The sequence below is a fragment of the Hyla sarda genome, unplaced genomic scaffold (assembly GCF_029499605.1).
Source record: "Hyla sarda isolate aHylSar1 unplaced genomic scaffold, aHylSar1.hap1 scaffold_481, whole genome shotgun sequence".
Lineage (NCBI taxonomy): Eukaryota > Metazoa > Chordata > Amphibia > Anura > Hylidae > Hyla > Hyla sarda.
In genome coordinates this window covers 135,274-161,277 of record NW_026610493.1, presented here as the reverse complement: position 1 = coordinate 161,277, position 26,004 = coordinate 135,274, and positions in this window count along the sequence as shown.

The window sequence follows — 26,004 nt, the reverse complement described above, 5'->3', positions numbered from 1 at the left end:
CCTCCTCCTCATGTATATTACATCTGTGATGACATAACACACTGTAACAACCCTCCTCCTCATGTATCTTACCTCACGTCTGTGCTGACACACTGTAACGTAGCTCAGCAGTCAGTGTCCTGTATAGACATATTTCCTCTGTATACAATGCTGGTAATTATGGGAAATCTTTTGACTGATTTGGGATGACGTCATAGTCATGTGACTAATACATGAAGGGGCGGATCTTACAGACTGCAAAATGTTTTTACGAAAGGACCTGTGATTACGTCATGTCATGTGATCAAAGACGAGAGGGGCGGAGCTGAGAAATGGTAAGAATAAAGGGGAACGAAGAACCTGTGATAGTGATCAGGTGACATGAGGGCGGAGCTCAGCAGCAGACAGGAAATATGATTAGGAAGGACCTGTGGTGATGGTCATGTGACATGAGGGGTGGGGCTTAGCTGTGGACAGAATCGAAGGGGCGGAGCCTTGTACGGAGTCTTAGTGTTTTTTTTCTTCGTGAACAAACTGGGAGAAGTAAGAACATGCTGGGAGTTGTAGTTCTCTGCTCTCTTACATCTAGCTCTAATGTCCTTTCATTTCCCATAATAACATCCTGGACATGCTGGGAGTTGTAGTTCTCTGCTCTCTTACATCTAGCTCTAATGTCCTTTCATTTCCCATAATAACATCCTGGACATGCTGGGAGTTGTAGTTCTCTGCTCTCTTACATCTAGCTCTAATGTCCTTACATTTCCCATAATAACATCCTGGACATGCTGGGAGTTGTAGTTCTCTGCTCTCTTACATCTAGCTCTAATGTCCTTTCATTTCCCATAATAACATCCTGGACATGCTGGGAGTTGTAGTTCTCTGCTCTCTTACATCTATCTCTAATGTCCTTACATTTCCCATAATAACATCCTGGACATGCTGGGAGTTGTAGTTCTCTGCTCTCTTACATCTAGCTCTAATGTCCTTACATTTCCCATAATAACATCCTGGACATGCTGGGAGTTGTAGTTCTCTGCTCTCTTACATCTAGCTCTAATGTCCTTACATTTCCCATAATAACATCCTGGACATGCTGGGAGTTGTAGTTCTCTGCTCTCTTACATCTAGCTCTAATGTCCTTACATTTCCCATAATAACATCCTGGACATGCTGGGAGTTGTAGTTCTCTGCTCTCTTACATCTAGCTCTAATGTCCTTACATTTCCCATAATAACATCCTGGACATGCTGGGAGTTGTAGTTCTCTGCTCTCTTACATCTAGCTCTAATGTCCTTACATTTCCCATAATAACATCCTGGACATGCTGGGAGTTGTAGTTCTCTGCTCTCTTACATCTAGCTCTAATGTCCTTTCATTTCCCATAATAACATCCTGGACATGCTGGGAGTTGTAGTTCTCTGCTCTCTTACATCTAGCTCTAATGTCCTTTCATTTCCCATAATAACATCCTGGACATGCTGGGAGTTGTAGTTCTCTGCTCTCTTACATCTAGCTCTAATGTCCTTACATTTCCCATAATAACATCCTGGACATGCTGGGAGTTGTAGTTCTCTGCTCTCTTACATCTAGCTCTAATGTCCTTTCATTTCCCATAATAACATCCTGGACATGCTGGGAGTTGTAGTTCTCTGCTCTCTTACATCTAGCTCTAATGTCCTTACATTTCCCATAATAACATCCTGGACATGCTGGGAGTTGTAGTTCTCTGCTCTCTTACATCTAGCTCTAATGTCCTTTCATTTCCCATAATAACATCCTGGACATGCTGGGAGTTGTAGTTCTCTGCTCTCTTACATCTAGCTCTAATGTCCTTACATTTCCCATAATAACATCCTGGACATGCTGGGAGTTGTAGTTCTCTGCTCTCTTACATCTAGCTCTAATGTCCTTTGACTTCTCATAACATCCTGAACATGCTGGGAGTTGTAGTTCTCTGCTCTCTTACATCTAGCTCTAATGTCCTTACATTTCCCATAATAACATCCTGGACATGCTGGGAGTTGTAGTTCTCTGATCTTACATCTAGCTCTAATGTCCTTACATTTCCCATAATAACATCCTGGACATGCTGGGAGTTGTAGTTCTCTGCTCTCTTACATCTAGCTCTAATGTCCTTACATTTCCCATAATAACATCCTGGACATGCTGGGAGTTGTAGTTCTCTGCTCTCTTACATCTAGCTCTAATGTCCTTACATTTCCCATAATAACATCCTGGACATGCTGGGAGTTGTAGTTCTCTGCTCTCTTACATCTAGCTCTAATGTCCTTTCATTTCCCATAATAACATCCTGGACATGCTGGGAGTTGTAGTTCTCTGCTCTCTTACATCTAGCTCTAATGTCCTTACATTTCCCTTAATAACATCCTGGACATGCTGGGAGTTGTAGTTCTCTGCTCTTACATCTAGCTCTAATGTCCTTACATTTCCCATAATAACATCCTGGACATGCTGGGAGTTGTAGTTCTCTGCTCTTACATCTAGCTCTAATGTCCTTTGACTTCTCATAACATCCTGGACATGCTGGGAGTTGTAGTTCTCTGATCTTACATCTAGCTCTAATGTCCTTACATTTCCCATAATAACATCCTGGACATGCTGGGAGTTGTAGTTCTCTGCTCTTACATCTAGCTCTAATGTCCTTACATTTCCCATAATAACATCCTGGACATGCTGGGAGTTGTAGTTCTCTGCTCTCTTACATCTAGCTCTAATGTCCTTTCATTTCCCATAATAACATCCTGGACATGCTGGGAGTTGTAGTTCTCTGCTCTCTTACATCTAGCTCTAATGTCCTTACATTTCCCATAATAACATCCTGGACATGCTGGGAGTTGTAGTTCTCTGCTCTCTTACATCTAGCTCTAATGTCCTTTCATTTCCCATAATAACATCCTGGACATGCTGGGAGTTGTAGTTCTCTGCTCTCTTACATCTAGCTCTAATGTCCTTACATTTCCCATAATAACATCCTGGACATGCTGGGAGTTGTAGTTCTCTGCTCTCTTACATCTAGCTCTAATGTCCTTACATTTCCCATAATAACATCCTGAACATGCTGGGAGTTGTAGTTCTCTGCTCTCTTACATCTAGCTCTAATGTCCTTACATTTCCCATAATAACATCCTGGACATGCTGGGAGTTGTAGTTCTCTGCTCTCTTACATCTAGCTCTAATGTCCTTACATTTCCCATAACAACATCCTGGACATGCTGGGAGTTGTAGTTCTCTGCTCTTACATCTAGCTCTAATGTCCTTTCATTTCCCATAATAACATCCTGGACATGCTGGGAGTTGTAGTTCTCTGCTCTTACATCTAGCTCTAATGTCCTTACATTTCCCATAATAACATCCTGGACATGCTGGGAGTTGTAGTTCTCTGCTCTCTTACATCTAGCTCTAATGTCCTTACATTTCCCATAATAACATCCTGGACATGCTGGGAGTTGTAGTTCTCTGCTCTCTTACATCTAGCTCTAATGTCCTTACATTTCCCATAATAACATCCTGGACATGCTGGGAGTTGTAGTTCTCTGCTCTCTTACATCTAGCTCTAATGTCCTTACATTTCCCATAATAACATCCTGGACATGCTGGGAGTTGTAGTTCTCTGCTCTCTTACATCTAGCTCTAATGTCCTTACATTTCCCATAACATCCTGGACATGCTGGGAGTTGTAGTTCTCTGCTCTCTTACATCTAGCTCTAATGTCCTTTCATTTCCCATAATAACATCCTGGACATGCTGGGAGTTGTAGTTCTCTGCTCTCTTACATCTAGCTCTAATGTCCTTACATTTCCCATAATAACATCCTGGACATGCTGGGAGTTGTAGTTCTCTGCTCTCTTACATCTAGCTCTAATGTCCTTACATTTCCCATAATAACATCCTGGACATGCTGGGAGTTGTAGTTCTCTGCTCTTACATCTAGCTCTAATGTCCTTACATTTCCCATAATAACATCCTGGACATGCTGGGAGTTGTAGTTCTCTGCTCTCTTACATCTAGCTCTAATGTCCTTACATTTCCCATAACATCCTGGACATGCTGGGAGTTGTAGTTCTCTGCTCTCTTACATCTAGCTCTAATGTCCTTACATTTCCCATAATAACATCCTGGACATGCTGGGAGTTGTAGTTCTCTGCTCTCTTACATCTAGCTCTAATGTCCTTACATTTCCCATAATAACATCCTGGACATGCTGGGAGTTGTAGTTCTCTGCTCTCTTACATCTAGCTCTAATGTCCTTACATTTCCCATAACATCCTGGACATGCTGGGAGTTGTAGTTCTCTGCTCTCTTACATCTAGCTCTAATGTCCTTTCATTTCCCATAATAACATCCTGGACATGCTGGGAGTTGTAGTTCTCTGATCTTACATCTAGCTCTAATGTCCTTACATTTCCCATAATAACATCCTGGACATGCTGGGAGTTGTAGTTCTCTGCTCTCTTACATCTAGCTCTAATGTCCTTTCATTTCCCATAATAACATCCTGGACATGCTGGGAGTTGTAGTTCTCTGCTCTCTTACATCTAGCTCTAATGTCCTTTCATTTCCCATAACATCCTGGACATGCTGGAAGTTGTAGTTCTCTGCTCTCTTACATCTAGCTCTAATGTCCTTTCATTTCCCATAATAACATCCTGGACATGCTGGGAGTTGTAGTTCTCTGATCTTACATCTAGCTCTAATGTCCTTACATTTCCCATAATAACATCCTGGACATGCTGGGAGTTGTAGTTCTCTGCTCTCTTACATCTAGCTCTAATGTCCTTTCATTTCCCATAATAACATCCTGGACATGCTGGGAGTTGTAGTTCTCTGCTCTCTTACATCTAGCTCTAATGTCCTTTCATTTCCCATAACATCCTGGACATGCTGGGAGTTGTAGTTCTCTGCTCTCTTACATCTAGCACTAATGTCCTTTCATTTCCCATAATAACATCCTGGACATGCTGGGAGTTGTAGTTCTCTGCTCTTACATCTAGCTCTAATGTCCTTACATTTCCCATAATAACATCCTGGACATGCTGGGAGTTGTAGTTCTCTGCTCTTACATCTAGCTCTAATGTCCTTACATTTCCCATAATAACATCCTGGACATGCTGGGAGTTGTAGTTCTCTGCTCTCTTACATCTAGCTCTAATGTCCTTACATTTCCCATAATAACATCCTGGACATGCTGGGAGTTGTAGTTCTCTGCTCTTACATCTAGCTCTAATGTCCTTTCATTTCCCATAACATCCTGGACATGCTGGGAGTTGTAGTTCTCTGCTCTTACATCTAGCTCTAATGTCCTTACATTTCCCATAATAACATCCTGGACATGCTGGGAGTTGTAGTTCTCTGCTCTCTTACATCTAGCTCTAATGTCCTTACATTTCCCATAATAACATCCTGGACATGCTGGGAGTTGTAGTTCTCTGCTCTCTTACATCTAGCTCTAATGTCCTTTGACTTCTCATAACATCCTGGACATGCTGGGAGTTGTAGTTCTCTGATCTTACATCTAGCTCTAATGTCCTTTCATTTCCCATAATAACATCCTGGACATGCTGGGAGTTGTAGTTCTCTGCTCTCTTACATCTAGCTCTAATGTCCTTACATTTCCCATAATAACATCCTGGACATGCTGGGAGTTGTAGTTCTCTGCTCTCACATCTAGCTCTAATGTCCTTTGACTTCTCATAACATCCTGGACATGCTGGGAGTTGTAGTTCTCTGCTCTCTTACATCTAGCTCTAATGTCCTTACATTTCCCATAATAACATCCTGGACATGCTGGGAGTTGTAGTTCTCTGCTCTCTTACATCTAGCTCTAATGTCCTTACATTTCCCATAATAACATCCTGGACATGCTGGGAGTTGTAGTTCTCTGATCTTACATCTAGCTCTAATGTCCTTTCATTTCCCATAATAACATCCTGGACATGCTGGGAGTTGTAGTTCTCTGCTCTCTTACATCTAGCTCTAATGTCCTTACATTTCCCATAATAACATCCTGGACATGCTGGGAGTTGTAGTTCTCTGCTCTTACATCTAGCTCTAATGTCCTTTGACTTCTCATAACATCCTGGACATGCTGGGAGTTGTAGTTCTTTGCTCTTACATCTAGCTCTAATGTCCTTACATTTCCCATAATAACATCCTGGACATGCTGGGAGTTGTAGTTCTCTGCTCTCACATCTAGCTCTAATGTCCTTACATTTCCCATAATAACATCCTGGACATGCTGGGAGTTGTAGTTCTCTGCTCTCACATCTAGCTCTAATGTCCTTTGACTTCTCATAACATCCTGGACATGCTGGGAGTTGTAGTTCTCTGCTCTCTTACATCTATCTCTAATGTCCTTACATTTCCCATAATAACATCCTGGACATGCTGGGAGTTGTAGTTCTCTGCTCTTACATCTAGCTCTAATGTCCTTACATTTCCCATAACATCCTGGACATGCTGGGAGTTGTAGTTCTCTGCTCTCTTACATCTAGCTCTAATGTCCTTTCATTTCCCATAATAACATCCTGGACATGCTGGGAGTTGTAGTTCTCTGCTCTCTTACATCTAGCTCTAATGTCCTTACATTACCCATAATAACATCCTGGACATGCTGGGAGTTGTAGTTCTCTGCTCTTACATCTAGCTCTAATGTCCTTTGACTTCTCATAACATCCTGGACATGCTGGGAGTTGTAGTTCTCTGATCTTACATCTAGCTCTAATGTCCTTACATTTCCCATAATAACATCCTGGACATGCTGGGAGTTGTAGTTCTCTGATCTTACATCTAGCTCTAATGTCCTTTCATTTCCCATAATAACATCCTGGACATGCTGGGAGTTGTAGTTCTCTGCTCTCTTACATCTAGCTCTAATGTCCTTTCATTTCCCATAATAACATCCTGGACATGCTGGGAGTTGTAGTTCTCTGCTCTTACATCTAGCTCTAATGTCCTTTGACTTCTCATAACATCCTGGACATGCTGGGAGTTGTAGTTCTTTGCTCTTACATCTAGCTCTAATGTCCTTACATTTCCCATAATAACATCCTGGACATGCTGGGAGTTGTAGTTCTCTGCTCTCACATCTAGCTCTAATGTCATTACATTTCCCATAATAACATCCTGGACATGCTGGGAGTTGTAGTTCTCTGCTCTCACATCTAGCTCTAATGTCCTTTGACTTCTCATAACATCCTGGACATGCTGGGAGTTGTAGTTCTCTGCTCTCTTACATCTAGCTCTAATGTCCTTACATTTCCCATAATAACATCCTGGACATGCTGGGAGTTGTAGTTCTCTGCTCTTACATCTAACTCTAATGTCCTTACATTTCCCATAATAACATCCTGGGAGTTGTAGTTCTCTGCTCTCTTACATCTAGCTCTAATGTCCTTACATTTCCCATAACATCCTGGACATGCTGGGAGTTGTAGTTCTCTGCTCTCTTACATCTAGCTCTAATGTCCTTTCATTTCCCATAATAACATCCTGGACATGCTGGGAGTTGTAGTTCTCTGCTCTTACATCTAGCTCTAATGTCCTTTCATTTCCCATAATAACATCCTGGACATGCTGGGAGTTGTAGTTCTCTGCTCTCTTACATCTAGCTCTAATGTCCTTTGACTTCTCATAACATCCTGGACATGCTGGGAGTTGTAGTTCTCTGCTCTCTTACATCTAGCTCTAATGTCCTTACATTTCCCATAATAACATCCTGGACATGCTGGGAGTTGTAGTTCTCTGATCTTACATCTAGCTCTAATGTCCTTTCATTTCCCATAATAACATCCTGGACATGCTGGGAGTTGTAGTTCTCTGCTCTCTTACATCTAGCTCTAATGTCCTTTGACTTCTCATAACATCCTGGACATGCTGGGAGTTGTAGTTCTCTGATCTTACATCTAGCTCTAATGTCCTTACATTTCCCATAATAACATCCTGGACATGCTGGGAGTTGTAGTTCTCTGCTCTCTTACATCTAGCTCTAATGTCCTTTGACTTCTCATAACATCCTGGACATGCTGGGAGTTGTAGTTCTCTGATCTTACATCTAGCTCTAATGTCCTTTCATTTCCCATAATAACATCCTGGACATGCTGGGAGTTGTAGTTCTCTGCTCTCTTACATCTAGCTCTAATGTCCTTTGACTTCTCATAACATCCTGGACATGCTGGGAGTTGTAGTTCTCTGATCTTACATCTAGCTCTAATGTCCTTACATTTCCCATAATAACATCCTGGACATGCTGGGAGTTGTAGTTCTCTGATCTTACATCTAGCTCTAATGTCCTTTCATTTCCCATAATAACATCCTGGACATGCTGGGAGTTGTAGTTCTCTGCTCTTACATCTAGCTCTAATGTCCTTTGACTTCTCATAACATCCTGGACATGCTGGGAGTTGTAGTTCTCTGCTCTCTTACATCTAGCTCTAATGTCCTTACATTTCCCATAATAACATCCTGGACATGCTGGGAGTTGTAGTTCTCTGCTCTCACATCTAGCTCTAATGTCCTTTGACTTCTCATAACATCCTGGACATGCTGGGAGTTGTAGTTCTCTGCTCTCTTACATCTATCTCTAATGTCCTTACATTTCCCATAATAACATCCTGGACATGCTGGGAGTTGTAGTTCTCTGCTCTCTTACATCTAGCTCTAATGTCCTTACATTTCCCATAATAACATCCTGGACATGCTGGGAGTTGTAGTTCTCTGCTCTCTTACATCTAGCTCTAATGTCCTTACATTTCCCATAATAACATCCTGGACATGCTGGGAGTTGTAGTTCTCTGCTCTCTTACATCTAGCTCTAATGTCCTTACATTTCCCATAATAACATCCTGGACATGCTGGGAGTTGTAGTTCTCTGCTCTCTTACATCTAGCTCTAATGTCCTTTCATTTCCCATAACAACATCCTGGACATGCTGGGAGTTGTAGTTCTCTGCTCTCTTACATCTAGCTCTAATGTCCTTACATTTCCCATAATAACATCCTGGACATGCTGGGAGTTGTAGTTCTCTGCCTCTCCTTACATCTAGCTCTAATGTCCTTACATTTCCCATAATAACATCCTGGACATGCTGGGAGTTGTAGTTCTCTGCTCTCTTACATCTAGCTCTAATGTCCTTACATTTCCCATAACATCCTGGACATGCTGGGAGTTGTAGTTCTCTGCTCTCTTACATCTAGCTCTAATGTCCCTTTCATTTCCCATAATAACATCCTGGACATGCTGGGAGTTGTAGTTCTCTGCTCTCTTACATCTAGCTCTAATGTCCTTACATTTCCCATAATAACATCCTGGACATGCTGGGAGTTGTAGTTCTCTGCTCTCTTACATCTAGCTCTAATGTCCTTACATTTCCCATAATAACATCCTGGACATGCTGGGAGTTGTAGTTCTCTGCTCTCTTACATCTAGCTCTAATGTCCTTACATTTCCCATAATAACATCCTGGACATGCTGGAGTTGTAGTTCTCTGCTCTTACATCTAGCTCTAATGTCCTTTGACTTCTCATAATAACATCCTGGACATGCTGGGAGTTGTAGTTCTCTAGTTTTATATAAACAGTTTTTGGGGGACACCTTCCTCTTATGGGAAGATATTCATCTGTAGGGTGTGAAACAACATGGCGGCAGGTAATACAGCGCCCGATCTGTCTCATCCCTGTAGTGCTTATACTGTGTCCCGCCCCCCATAATACATGTGTCCCGCCCCCCATAATACTGTGTCCCGCCCCCCATAATACTGTGTCCCGCCCCCCATAATACTGTGTCACCGCCCCCCATAATACTGTGTCATTCCATTAATACTGTGTCCCCCCATAATACTGTGTCCTTCCATTAATACTGTCCCCCCATAATACTGTGTCCCGCCCCCCATAATACTGTGTCCCGCCCCCCCATAATACTGTGTCCCGCCCCCCATAATACTGTGTCCTTCCATTAATACTGTGTCCCCCCATAATACTGTGTCCTTCCATTAATACTGTCCCCCCATAATACTGTGTCCCGCCCCCCATAATACTGTGTCCCGCCCCCCATAATACTGTGTCATTCCATTAATACTGTGTCCCCCCATAATACTGTGTCCCGCCCCCCATAATACTGTGTCATTCCATTAATACTGTGTCCCCCCATAATACTGTGTCCCGCCCCCCATAATACTGTGTCCCGCCCCCCATAATACTGTGTCATTCCATTAATACTGTGTCCCCCCATAATACTGTGTCCCGCCCCCCATAATACTGTGTCCCGCCCCCCATAATACTGTGTCATTCCATTAATACTGTGTCCCCCCATAATACTGTGTCCTTCCATTAATACTGTCCCCCCATAATACTGTGTCCCCCCTATAATACTGTTCCTATAATACTGTGTCCCGCCCCCCATAATACTGTGTCCCGCCCCCCATAATACTGTGTCCTTCCATTAATACTGTGTCCTTCCATTAATACTGTCCCCCCCATAATACTGTGTCATTCCATTAATACTGTGTCCCCCCATAATACTGTGTCCTTCCATTAATACTGTCCCCCCCATAATACTGTGTCCCCCCCATAATACTGTGTCCCCCCCATAATACTGTGTCCCCCCATAATACTGTGTCCCGCCCCCCATAATACTGTGTCCTTCCATTAATACTGTGTCCTTCCATTAATACTGTCCCCCCATAATACTGTGTCCCCCCCATAATACTGTGTCCCGCCCCCCATAATACTGTGTCCTTCCATTAATACTGTGTCCTTCCATTAATACTGTCCCCCCCCCAATACTGTGTCCCCCCCCATAATACTGTGTCCTTCCATTAATACTGTGTCCTTCCATTAATACTGTGTCCTTCCATTAATACTGTCCCCCCCCCCAATACTGTGTCCCCCCCATAATACTGTGTCCTTCCATTAATACTGTGTCCTTCCATTAATACTGTCCCCCCCATAATACTGTGTCATTCCATTAATACTGTGTCCCCCCATAATACTGTGTCCTTCCATTAATACTGTCCCCCCCATAATACTGTGTCCCGCCCCCATAATACTGTGTCCCGCCCCCCATAATACTGTGTCCTTCCATTAATACTGTGTCCTTCCATTAATACTGTCCCCCCCATAATACTGTGTCCTTCCATTAATACTGTGTCCTTCCATTAATACTGTCCCCCCCCATAATACTGTGTCCCCCCCCCATAATACTGTGTCCCCCCCCATAATACTGTGTCCCCCCATAATACTGTGCCCCCCCATAATACTGTCCCCCCCATAATACTGTGTCCTTCCATTAATACTGTGTCCCCCCATAATACTGTGTCCCCCCATAATACTGTGTCCCCCCCCATAATACTGTGTCCTTCCATTAATACTGTGTCCCCCCATAATACTGTGTCCTTCCACTAATACTGTCCCCCCATAATACTGTGTCCCCCCATAATACTGTGTCCTTCCATTAATACTGTCCCCCCATAATACTGTGTCCCCCCATAATACTGTGTCCTTCCATAATACTGTGTCCCCCCATAATACTGTGTCCTTCCATTAATACTGTGTCCCCCCCATAATACTGTCCCCCCCATAATACTGTGTCCCCCCATAATACTGTGTCCTTCCATTAATACTGTCCCCCCCCATAATACTGTGTCCCCCCATAATACTGTGTCCTTCCATTAATACTGTCCCCCCATAATACTGTGTCCCCCCATAATACTGTGTCATTCCATAATACTGTGTCATTCCATAATACTGTGTCGCCCCCCCATTATACTGTGTCCCCTGAGAATACTGTGCGTCCCCATAATACTGTGTCATTCCATAATACTGTGTCGCCCCCCCCCCATAATACTGTGTCGCCCCCCCATAATACTGTCGCCCCCCCCCCAATACTGTGTCGCCCCCCCATAATACTGTGTCGCCCCCCCCATAATACTGTCGCCCCCATAATACTGTGTCGCCCCCCATAATACTGTGTCCCCCTCCCCATAATACTTTGTCTTCCATAATACTGTCCCCATAATACTGTGCCCCCCCATAATACTGTGTCATTCCATAATACTGTGTCGCCCCCCCCCCCATAATACTGTGTCATCCCATAATACTGTGTCGCCCCCCCCATAATACTGTGTCCTTCCATTAATACTGTGTCCCCTGAGAATACTGTGTCCTTCCATAATACTGTGTCATTCCGTAATACTGTGTCGCCCCCCCATAATACTGTGTCGCCCCCCCATAATACTGTGTCGCCCCCCCATAATACTGTCGCCCCCCATATAATACTGTGTCGCCCCCCCCATAATACTGTCGCCCCCCCCATAATACTGTGTCCCCCTCCCCATAATACTGTGTCCCCCTCCCCATAATACTTTGTCTTCCATAATACTGTCCCCATAATACTGTGTCCCCCCCCATAATACTGTGTCCTTCCATAATACTTTATCCCCCCATAATACTGTGTGTTCCCCCATTATATTGTGTCCTTCCATAATACTGTGTCCCCCCATAATACTTTATCCCCTCATAATAATGTGTGTTCCCCCCCCCCATAATACTGTGTCCCCCCCATAATACTGTGTCCCCCCCATAATACTGTGTCCTTCCATAATACTGTGTCCTTCCATAATACTGTGTGTCCCCCCATAATACTTTATCCCCCCATAATACTGTGTGTTCCCCCATTATATTGTGTCCTTCCATAATACTGTGTCCCCCCATAATACTTTATCCCCTCATAATAATGTGTGTTCCCCCCCCATAATACTGTGTCCCCCCCCCCATAATACTGTGTCCTTCCATAATACTGTGTCCTTCCATAATACTGTGTGTCCCCCCATAATACTTTATCCCCTCATAATACTGTGTGTTCCCCCCCATAATACTGTGTTCCCCCCCCATAATACTGTGTCCTTCCATAATACTGTGTGTGTCTCCATAATACTTTACCCCCCCCATAATACTGTACTTCCATTAATACTTTATCTCCCCATAATACTGTGTCCTTCCATAATACTGCCCCCCATAATACTTTGTCCTCCATAATACTGTCCCCCATAATACTGTGTGTTCCCCCATAATACTGTCTTCCATAATACTTTATCCCCCCATAATACTGTCTTCCATAATACTGTCCCCCATAATACTTTATCCCCCATAATACTGTGCCCCCCCCAATAATACTGTGTGTCCCCATAATACTGTGACACATGTACCCCCCCCCTCCTACGAGAGTGGTTGTCCTCAACATCTCCCACTCTTTCACACCTGATAGAAGCCGTGAAGTTACTGTTCACCTTGGATAGGAAAGGAGGAAAAAAAGCAAATTGGACATATTGGGGGAGATTTATCAAATATTTATCAATGTCCCGCATCAATATAGACCAAACTACAGAGGGTTAATCTGGTCTATTGTGCACCGAATTTATCAAATGGCGCACAGCTCTTGATAAATTCTGCACACAGACTGCATGATCTATGCTTTGGTCTATATTTAAACCTGCTCCAACATGGTCTGACATTTCGGCGTACTTTCAGCCGATGCGACTTGTCGCTGAAAAGTCGCTTTTGATAAATTCAGCACCAATGCATTTTTCAATGCATTTCAGTCAAAAATAGACTTGCATGCATCATGTTCTAAAAATCCTCTAGAGCAAAAGTCGCAGAAAAGTCGCCCATATTTAGACTGCGACTTTCTGTGCGACAAATTTAGACAAGAAAAACCAGTCTAAATCCTTTGATAAATCTCCCCCATTGTCACCAAATTCCAAAAATGGGCTGGACACAATTATTGGCACCTCAACTTAATATTTGGTTGCACACTTTATAAAACTAAGTGAAATCAGTGTCTTCCTATAAGCATCAATAAGCTTCTTACACCTCTCAGCCGGAATGTTGGACCACTCTTCCTATAAGCATCAATAAGCTTCTTACACCTCTCAGCCGGAATGTTGGACCACTCTTCCTATAAGCATCAATAAGCTTCTTACACCTCTCAGCCGGAATGTTGGACCACTCTTCCTATAAGCATCAATAAGCTTCTTACACCTCTCAGCCGGAATGTTGGACCACTCTTCCTATAAGCATCAATAAGCTTCTTACACCTCTCAGCCGGAATGTTGGACCACTCTTCCTATAAGCATCAATAAGCTTCTTACACCTTTCAGCCGGAATGTTGGACCACTCTTCCTATAACCATCAATAAGCTTCTTACACCTTTCAGCCGGAATGTTGGACCACTCTTCCTATAACCATCAATAAGCTTCTTACACCTCTCACACCATCAATAAGCTTCTTACACCTCTCACACCATCAATAAGCTTCTTACACCTCTCAATGTTGGACCACTCTTCCTATTAGCATCAATAAGCTTCTTACACCTCTCAGCCGGAATGTTGGACCACTCTTCCTATAAGCATCAATAAGCTTCTTACACCTCTCAGCAGGAATGTTGGACCACTCTTCCTATTAGCATCAATAAGCTTCTTACACCTCGCAGCCGGAATGTTGGACCACTCTTCCTATAACCATCAATAAGCTTCTTACACCTCTCAGCCGGAATGTTGGACCACTCTTCCTATATCATCAATAAGCTTCTTACACCTCTCAGCCGGAATGTTGGACCACTCTTCCTATAAGCATCAATAAGCTTCTTACACCTCTCAGCCGGAATGTTGGACCACTCTTCCTATAACCATCAATAAGCTTCTTACACCTCTCAGCCGGAATGTTGGACCACTCTTCCTATTAGCATCAATAAGCTTCTTACACCTCTCAGCCGGAATGTTGGACCACTCTTCCTATAACCATCAATAAGCTTCTTACACCTCTCAGCCGGAATGTTGGACCACTCTTCCTATTAGCATCAATAAGCTTCTTACACCTCTCAGCCGGAATGTTGGACCACTCTTCCTATAACCATCAATAAGCTTCTTACACCTCTCAGCCGGAATGTTGGACCACTCTTCCTATTAGCATCAATAAGCTTCTTACACCTCTCAGCCGGAATGTTGGACCACTCTTCCTATAACCATCAATAAGCTTCTTACACCTCTCAGCCGGAATGTTGGACCACTCTTCCTATTAGCATCAATAAGCTTCTTACACCTCTCAGCCGGAATGTTGGACCACTCTTCCTATAACCATCAATAAGCTTCTTACACCTCTCAGCCGGAATGTTGGACCACTCTTCCTATATCATCAATAAGCTTCTTACACCTCTCAGCCGGAATGTTGGACCACTCTTCCTATAACCATCAATAAGCTTCTTACACCTCTCAGCCGGAATGTTGGACCACTCTTCCTATAACCATCAATAAGCTTCTTACACCTCTCAGCCGGAATGTTGGACCACTCTTCCTATAACCATCAATAAGCTTCTTACACCTCTCAGCCGGAATGTTGGACCACTCTTCCTATAACCATCAATAAGCTTCTTACACCTCTCAGCCGGAATGTTGGACCACTCTTCCTATTGTCAAGGATCGACCGAGCGGGGTCTTTCAAATGTGATTGACTGTGCTGCTATATACTTTGCCATGTGTTGACACAAGAAGATATATACCACACAGGGTATGTTGGTATACACTCTTTCTTAGCATGAAGCTCTGCTGCTCCCAAAAGAGTTCTGTTTATTACAGGAAGTAAATTTGGTTTTTACAATCGGAAGAAAGGTGGGATAGTTATGACATCACAATTAGCATATTACATTGGGATTGGTTGTTCAACTATTGTGTCCATGTATATTAGCATATCTAGTGTCCATTAATTTCTTGGCAGAAGTTCTCTGTTTGTCAGATGTGTTGTCTTTACTCCTGCAAGGCGTCTTGGCAAGATCTCGGTCCAGAGTCACGAACAGATAGCATTGATGTATATGGGTTAAATATTGGGTTAATATTTTTCCAGCAGCAATGGCATTTTAATATTAAAATATATATATATATATATATATATATATATATATATATATATTAGTCATTAGAAACATAAGAGTCATCCCTATCAATTCCCCCCTAAAAGATATCTGTTACCGTACATGACATCTCTCCCTATGGTGCATTTTGCCTAATAGTCCCAAGTTCAGGGGCGGAAAAAAAAACCGGGTATGGGATGCTTCACTGAATTGAGACGAGCAGCCCCTTGTGAACCGCCCCCCTTTGTAGTCAGACTAGTCCTGTACTTGGGACTTCTATGTTTACCCTACTCTGTTGGGTATACACTTGCACCATTGGCATACAGGATAATTGTTCTCATGGGTGGAATTTTCTCGGTCATGTTTGGGTCTGATGTATCAATTTGGTTCAGATAAGCTGAAATAGTAGGTTCAATATCCACATACATTGTTCTGTTTGAAATGTGGCCTTTACAGTGGAGATTATTATTTTTCTTTACACAGGGGACTAAACAACATTAAATTGTCATTCTCTGTAGTAGAGATTTGTCAGTATTGTCTTTTCTTCTATTGTCACTCTGTGGTCTATAGTCCCAGTCAGTCCCTGTGTTTCATCCCACTGCTCTCCAATGGTCACAGTTGTTCCCTCCAGTAGTCATCCGTCACACATAGTTACATAGTTACATAGTTAGTACAGTCGAAAAAAGACATATGTTCAACCAGGGAATTAAGGGGTAGGGGTGTGGCGCGATATTGGGGAAGGGATGGGATTTTATATTTCTTCATAAGCATTAATGTTATTTTGTTCCATGAATTTATCTAATCCTGTTTTAAAGCTGTTAATTGTTCCTGCTGTGACCAGTTCCTGAGGTAGACCGTTCCATAAATTCACAGTCCTCACGGTAAAGAAGGCGTGTCGCCCCTTTAGACTAAACTTTTTCTTCTCCAGACGGAGGGAGTGCCCCCTCGTCCTTTGGGGAGGTTTAACCTGGAACAGTTTTTCTCCATATTTTTTGTATGGGCCATTAATATACTTATATATGTTTATCATATCCCCCCTTAAACGTCTCTTCTCAAGACTAAACACATGTATATATTGAATTGTCATCCCTATACATAAGACATTGTTTTGGTACGTCGGGACAATTCACTATGTCACAGTAGTCAAATTTAAAAGTAGTCCTTTGGGCACTGGAAAAGTTGTCAAAACGTGGTATACAACTCTCAGGGTCATTGTCGAGTCAGTCCAGTAGTGTGGTGGAGTAGGATTGGGTTGCTGGGTTTGTATTACACTTATACGGAAAATGATATGTAACAGGAACATGGTGTAGGAACCCTCTTGCAGTGTGAGGCGTATGTTGACTTTCCTTCCAGTTTCACTGAAGTCCGAATTGTCAGTAATAAAAAGGACCTTCAAATCTAGGTTCCAGTGGCCCCCTCACGTGTCTTTTCACGAGGACAAACTCTCCAGATTGTGACTTCCTGGTTCAACGTTTGGATCTGTAATGGAAGAATAAAACTGCTTCATGTGTTACTTTCAGCTCATTACACAATGCAATAACAAACTTTACCAAACTATTATTTCCTGCACTTAGCAGCTGAGGGTAATAACATCCTAGCTTAGGGACCCCCCCCCCCCCCCCCCAAAAAAAAAAAAGTCTCATATGGGGTTAGACCTGTTGGCTGTCGGGTGTGTCCCTAACAGAGTACAGGGCTATGGGCAGCACTTCTGGCCATGGAAGGGACAGTTCTGGCTGTTAGGATTTTGTTCTTTAGGGTGCCATTTAGTCGTTCAGCTTTCCCACTGCTCCGGGATGATATGTAGTATGGGGTCCGAGGTCTGTTCCCACCATCTCCATAGTTTTCTTGTAATATCCGCAATGAAAGCCGGTCCTTGGTCACTTTCAATTACTTCAGGGACTTAAAATCTGCATACCAGTTCTGTTAGTAGTTTCTTTACAGTAGTCTTTGCTGTAATATTAGTGACTGAGTAGGCTTCTGGCCATCCTGAGAACATGTCCACTGTTACTAGCACATACTCCAATTCTCCACTTTTGGGCAATTGCTTGTGGTCAATCTGGATTCTCTGAAATGGGTAGCAAGGTTTGGCCAAGTGTTTCATTGGAGTAACTACTGTTCTCCCAGGGTTGCAGGTGTTGCAAATGTCACATCCCTTGACATATTGTTCAGCTGGTGTTGTAATTCCTGGTGCAAGGTGGATTTTGTTGATAGAAGTGATCATTTGTTTTTTTCCTCTGTGGGTGACCCCATGAGCATATTGAGTCACCCCCGGATAAATGGTTTGGTGAGGACAAAACCTTGTTTGTTTTCCTTCATAGGCCATTCTGAGTTCAGCTCCTATTTTCTCTTTCCCTTGTTCAAGGCTTGAATCTATAATTGTTTCAGTGTCTTGAGTTCAGGGTTTTCCTTTTTTCCTCTTTTGGTTCTTCTGATCCTTTCTTCTGTCTTCTTGTTGTAGTCCGGGGTTCTTCTTTCCCTCTTATGGTTCATATGATCCTTGCTTCTGTCTTCTTGTCACCTCATATACCCCTGATTCCTCTCGAGCAAGGTCAGTATTGCAGTTTCTTTAGCTGCTTGGTCTGCCAAGAAATTCCCTTCGGCTTCTTCAGAGTCCAATCTTCTGTGCGTTTTGACTTTGATGATTGCCACTTGTTTAGGCAATTTTAAGACTTCAATCAGGGTCCTGACAGTTTCAAAGTTCTTTATAGGGGATCTTTTTTTGCAGTCATGTACCTCCTTAGGGCCCATTTTATTCCGAAATCCAGAGCCACTCCCTGCTCATAGGCAGAGTCTGTGTAGATGTTGGCGGTTTGTCCTTCCAAGATGCGGCAGGCTTCAATTAGGGCAATAAGTTCCGCCTCCTGTGCTGAGACACGGGAACGGAGTGGTCTTGCCAGCAGAATTTCGAAAGGGCTAACTACTGAGTATCCCGTGTGAAAATGGCCACCTTCATCAGCATATCTGGACCCGTCTGTGTAGAGAGTAAAGGTTGTATTGTCCAATGGTGTTTCTTGGTAGATGTGATGTCTCCATTTCCATAACCTCTAAACAATTATGCTTAGGGTTATCGAGAGATCTCCATAATTTTGTTCAATTTGTTTTTCTTCATCATCCCCCCCCTCGAGAGAGGAAGCACGGTAGCTGGATTGAGGATTGTGCATCTTTGAAGAGTGACATTATCCGGAAGTAAGAGAGAGCATTTAAGTCTCACTTGTCTTTGTAGGGAAAGTGGATTTCTTTGACATTGTGTTAGAATATCTTTCAGGTCATGCGGAGCAAGGATAATGATAGAATTTCCAAGAATGATGTCCAAAGTCTTGTCCAAGAGGTCTTTAGCTGCTATCACAGCTCAGAGGCAGGTGGGTGCAGTCCGTGCAACAGGATCTAGTCTGCATGAATAGTATCCCAAAGGTCTCAGTTTGTCTCCATGTTTTCGTGCAAGGACTCCAGAGGCATGACCCTTTGTTTCAGAGGCAAACAGATAAAACGGCAGTTCATAGTTCAGGATGTCAAGTGCAGGAGCCGACATGAAGTCTTTTAGGCTGTTCAAACACTGTATGGCTTCCCATGAAAGTGGTTGCTTCAGAGTCATAGCTGGAATGGCATCATGCAGAGGTTGCATCAGTGCTGAGGGATCCGGAATCCATTGTCGGCAGTAGGTGATCATACCAAGGAAGGCTTGCAAATGCTTGACAGTTGTAGGTACAGGAATCTCTTGTATGCCTTGCTTTTTGTCTTCTGTGAGGTGTTAAGCACCTTGAGAGATACAGGTCTTCTGTAGGAAGACAACTTCTTGTTGCGTCCGTTAAACTTTTCCAAGGAACACCTTGCAGTTGATTGAAGAAAGGAAATATAGCAGATCAACTGAAGTGGTGGCACACTCATCCTGTGATGTGGCACAGAGTAGAAGGTCATCCACATATTGAAGTAAAGTCACATTAGGATGGGCACAGACCCATGAATCCAGACAGGTGGATAAGGCTTGAGAAAAGTGATTAGGGGAGTTTTGAGCGCCCTGTGACAAGCGTGTCCAGGTGTATTGTCCTCCTTGGTGAGTAAAAGCAAAGAGGTATTGGCAGTCTGGATTCAAAAGGAACGCTGAAGAAAAACATTGGCTAAGTCCAGAACAGTAAAAACTTGGCATCTGGTTGTATTGAGCTGAACAGAGTATGTGGGCTGCTGGCATCAGGGTTGAGGAGCTGGATGTAGGTTGGGAACAATGGGAGTATACAGAACTGGGGCAGCATTAATGGCACGAAGGTCAGGTACCGTGCAGAACTTCTCAGGTTGTCCTTTTGGTATCTTCTTCTTTCCCGGGAAATACATTTAATTAAGGCTCCATTCTTGAGAAGAGTTGCTGTTTGTTCAGAAAGAGAAGTTTATTGGTTTGTTTTGAGTGGATACTGGGGTACTCTAGGTATTTTGGCTCCAGGTTTTTAGGAAGACTTTAACAGGTGGAACAGGCAAGAGTCCAATATCATCTGGGCCTTTGGACCAGACACAGTCTGGGATTTGTTGTAGATAGACATCGGGTATAGTCTTGTTGAGATGTTCATCACCTTCAGTGAAGAGTCTTGCAGGACACGAAGTTCTTCAGGTGTAAGTGGTTAGGCTAATTCAAGGTGCATCCCATTATCCTTATTGGTTGCTTCGAGTTTCAGGAGTACATTTCAGATCCAGATTTTTGACAATTTCTATGTGAGACATGAGTTATTCTGTTGTCGGGTCTTCATTGTTGATTCATCCAGGAGTAGTTTGGGTGTCCAGAGAGAGGTCCAGATTGTTATTGGTCCATATTATGACGGTTTCGTGACATCCTTGGCCTTACAGTGGCTGAATCCATTCGGTAGTTAGAAGGAGGAGGTCTGGTTCTGCAGTGTCGCTGAACATGTCCGATTTTACCACGTCTGTAGCAGATGATGATGGGTGATCTTTGAGGGGCATAATCCTGAACTGGGTATTGTGCTGTAGCATTAAGCATCATTGGTGCATCTTGACAGATTGACACATCCGAGCTCTTCTTAGTAAGTGCTACTTTGTTTTTCAATAGCTTCGACCATGAGTGAAAACTGTTTTGGTTCAAGTGTCACATATTCAGGCCTAGTGTCCGTAAGTCTTTCTTCAGCATCGTGGAGGCCAGTAACAAAAGTGGTAATGAGGAGTTTCTTATGGAATTTGCTTCCTAGGTTATAACCTTGATCCTGGAACATATTAAGTAGTCTGGAGAAAAACTCTTCAGCTGATTCTGTAGGTTCCTGAGAGGCATCAGAGAAATTGCTGGAGCTTGAAGCCAGTCTGTCTTTGGCCCAGGCTTGTAGTTGTCGGCAGAATTCTACTCCAGAAGAGCATGTCTCCTCGTTCACAATAGCAGAGCTATCAAGGCTGGCGGAAATGATAGGCCAGAAGGCGTCTCCAGTTCTGATAGAGACTAGATTATATAAATCCTTCCATACTGATGAATAGGTTTGTTGAATTTGCTTAATTCTTCTGTAGAAAAGCATTGGCTGTTCCTCTGGGTCAGGGAGTTGGGTTAGGAGATTAGATTCATAAAGAGTTTCTGAAAGAGATTTTTTTTAGACCCTTTAATACCACCCTGTGTAAGTGGTATTGGCATAGTTTGCGGTGAATTGGATTCACCAAAACTATGCAGGAGATCTCTGGAATCATCAGGCTGTGTGGGCAAAAGTTCAGTTGGCGTGGATCTGGGTAATCCATGTTGTGGATTATCTGAATCATCACGTGGCATTGGGTGTTTACCCAAGAGGTTAGGTTTCTTGAGCAATTTGACAGCATCCACTAGAGTTTGGACTGTTTCGTATGCTTCAGAGATAAGCCTGATTTCTTGCAATGTTGGTATTGGCTTGTGATGTTTAATACTGGACACTATTGCATTGGCACAGATATTAGGAGGAAATCCAAAGAGTCCAGAACTGATGGGTGGAATGGCCAGGGAGGAAATTTTCTTCTCTCCAGCTAGATCAAGAATGTGGTCCATTGTGGACTGAAGCTGCCTTATGCAGGCATCATGTTGGGCAGAGGAATATCTGGGACCAACAACATGTATTATCATGTTGCAGGGCAGTGTCCGGGGACCTGTAATGGCCAGTTGGGAGGTTGAAATGGGCCCTTGTTGTAGTACCAACCGATCAGAGTCATGCTGTATAATAGTCCCCCCTGCCTGCACTAAGGCAGCTGCAAGGCCATCATTATGCTGAAGATATGGATTTGCAGGGTTAACTATAGCTTGCACTCGCTGGGTTTCCATGGAACCCATGCCAATCCGGAGTGTTGTTCCAGATTTTTGTTCCAATGGCCGGTTGAAAGGATTCAGACACCATACTTGATCTAATGATTTGGTACATGTTACTGTTGGAGGTATTGGAAGGCACATAAAATTGCACCACAGTAGGTGTGATTGTATTAACAGGTGAAAGTGATATCTTTCCTGAGGACTGATGATGATGATGATGATGATCAGTGATATGAGACTGAAACTGTGCATGGGGTTCATCTTGGGCTGGAGGACTGTCTCCACTGGGTAGAGAGGTCTGACTTCTTGGTGAGGCACAGCAATTAGCAGAATGAAGTACAGAGCTTTCCAGTGAAGGCTGATCCCGGAGTGTGTGGGTTTGACTTGGGTAACTGGAAAGAGATCAAGTGCTTCAGCACTAGAGGAAGTTTCATTTGGAAACCTTCCAGCAACTGGCAAGTTCTGCTTGGGTGTACTGGATGATGGCTCATTACACGGAGTAAGTAGGTTTGTTGAATCAAGATGGCTGACAGCACAGGAAATGGATTTTGCCACACTTCCTGGGCCTCCAATATGGCTGACATCACAGGAAGTTACTGTAGTAACATGGCCACCACTATACAGAGGTTGAATAGAATACAGTAGGGTGGGTGCATTTTTTTTTTTTTTGGGGGGGGGGGGGGGCTTCCTTTTTTCCAGTATACGGAGGTGCTGGGACAGTACATGGTGGAGCATTTACAGGCCAGGCTTGGTCACAGGAAATAGTCTTTTACTGAGGGCAGGTTTTGCAGAGCACAATGGGGACACAACAAACAGCTAGAATCATCATCATTGTCACGTGGCTCCTCACACCCAGGGAGGAAGAGAGCTTGCAAACTGCTCATATTTTACCCTTTAAAGTTAACCAGTGCAGGAATTGAACAGTTTTAAAGCCTTTTAAGTCTCAGGTTGAGTGAGGGTTGCAAATTACCCTATTAGCAAAATCTCTCAGTGGACTGGCCGTACAAAAATTGGTATCCAGCACTAACAAAATAGTGTGCATTTGTCAACCAAAGTTTGCCTCCTGAAGCTAATCTCTGGTACTCGTACACTGAACTGATAGCTTTTTAGCACCTGCTGATTATAAATATATCAAGCATACAATAGAGAGGTTATTGGACTGACTGACAGCAGTACTTTACACAATAGCTATGCCTTGATACCGTTACTGGTTGGCATGTCCCCTCAGTCAGTACGCCCTTGTCATCTGATACGGTTACCCCGAGTGATACAACACATGTCTCTCTCTCTCTCAATTCAGTTATCAGGAGTACAACATACGCGGAAAAGATATCAGATACACTCCTAATTACCAGAGATAATAATGAAAATCTCCAGCACTTTTTTCTTTTTCCCTTGGCCGTATTCCACTGAGCAGATTATTTTTTTGTTTCAAAAATCAAAATTAAAATCCTTACAAAACATTCTCTGTATTCTATTCTATGTCATGTCAGGTTTTCCCTACCGTGAAAAAAAATTTAGAAGAAACCTTATTAACAGTGCATTTCATATGTTTTGAAATACATGGCCTTGTGCGCTTGATAAGCGTCCACAATATGAGCCAAAGAAAAAGGAGGGGTTATTTACACGAGGCTGCATAAAAATCTCACAGGCAGATTTAACTCCCTATTTGCCTCTATTCTAAGATTTATTAACCAGCCACAGTCAAGCACCAATGCAGCTAGAACTCACAAATTAGACCACACAGCGGGAAAATACCCTACCGCTAGGGTTTGTCTTAGAGGTTCGACAAGACCATCTGTTTGGCTTCTCAGAGCCGCTCAATGAACACTGATAAGAGCTACAGATTTCTAAAATCAGCAGACTTACCACGTTCTGTAGGGTTGATCAAGCCCTTTGAGCAGCTCGAGATTCCTCCGGATGGTTAAAGCTGTCGCTCCCCCAGACTTGGTCTTCCCGCGAGTGTGGTCCTGGGAACAATTTCACCCTCCCTCTGTTTTGGCAAGGAGTCACGGCACCAACTGTCAAGGATCAACCGAGCGGGGTCTTTCAAATGTGATTGACTGTGCTGCTATATACTTTGCCAAGTGTCGACACAAAAAGATATACAACTCCAGTATAGACGAAATAAGTACAGGCAACTTGCCACATAGATGTCTTAAACTTCGTGCTTTATTTCTGGGACATGCAGGCAAAGCGTCTTCCACGCCGCAACGGGATGCCGAGCGCTAGTGCGTAATACGATGACAGCTGTTTCCTTCTGTTTCAGGAACTTCGACAGATATACACCACACAGGGTATGTTGGTATACACTCTTTCTTAGCATGAAGCTCTGCTGCTCCCAAAAGAGTTCTGTTTATTACAGGAAGTAAATTTGGTTTTTACAATCGGAAGAAAGGCGGGATAGTTATGACATCACAATTAGCATATTACATTGGGATTGGTTGTTCAACTATTGTGTCCGTGTATATTAGCATATTTAGTGTCCATTAATTTCTTGGCAGAAGTTCTCTGTTCATCAGATGTTTTGTCTTTACTCCCGCAAGACGTCTTGGCAAGATCTCGGTCCAGAGTCACGAACAGATAGCATTGATGTATATGGGTTAAAGGGTAAGGGAACAGATATTTTTCCAGCAGCAATGGCATTTTAATATTAATATATAATATATATATATATAATTAGTCATTAGAAACATAAGAGTCATCCCTATCACTATAACCATCAATAAGCTCCTTACACCTCTCAGCCGGAATGTTGGCGCACTCTTCCTATAACCATCAATAAGCTTCTTACACCTCTCAGCCGGAATGTTGGACCACTCTTCCTATAAGCATCAATAAGCTTCTTACACCTCTCAGCCGGAATGTTGGACTCTTCCTTTACAAACTGCTCAAGGTCTCATATGGGAAGGCGCCTTTTCCCAACAGTAATTATAAGATCTCTCCACAGGTGATCAATGGGATTTAGATCTGGACTCATTGCTGACACTTCAGAACTCTCCAGCGCTTTGTTGTCATCCATTTCTGGGGCTTTTTGATGTATGTTTGGGGTCATTGTCCTGCTGGAAGACCCAAGATCTCAGACACAAACCCAGCTTTCTGACACTGGGCTGTACAGTGCGACCCAAAATCCATTGGTAATCCTCAGATTTCAGGATGTCTTGTACACATTCAAGGCCCCCAGTGCCAGAGGCAGCAAAACAACCCAAAACATCACTGACCTCCACCATATATCACTGTAGGTACTGTGTTCTTTTCTTTGTAGGCCTCATTCCGTTTTCGGTAAACAGTAGAATGATGCGCTTTACCAAAAAGCTTTATCTTGTCTCATCTGTCCACAAGACGTTTTCCCAGAAGGATTTTGGTTACTCAAGTTCATTTTGGTAAAATATAGTCTATTTTCTGTCTCTGTTTCAGCAGTGGGGTCCTCCTGGGTCTCCTCCAGAGTGGGGTCCTCCTGGGTCTCCTCCATAGTGTTTCATTTCATGTAAATGTGGACAGATAGTTTGTGCTGACACTGATGCTCCCTGAGCCTGCAGGACAGCTTGAATATATCTGGAACTTGTTTGGGGCTGCTTATCCACCATCCGGACTATCCTGCGTTGACATCTTTCATCAGTTTTTCTCTTCCGTCCACGCCCCGGGAGATTATCTACAGTGCCATGGGTTGTAAACGTCTTGATAATGTTGCGCACTGTGGACAAAGGCAAATCTAGATCTCTGGAGATGGACTTGTAACCATGAGATTGTTGATATTTTTCCACAATTTTGGTTCTCAAGTCATTAGACCTTTCTCTTCTTCTCTGTGTGTGGTGGAGACCTGCATAAATACCGGGCAGGTAGCCCCATTAAAGTCAGAC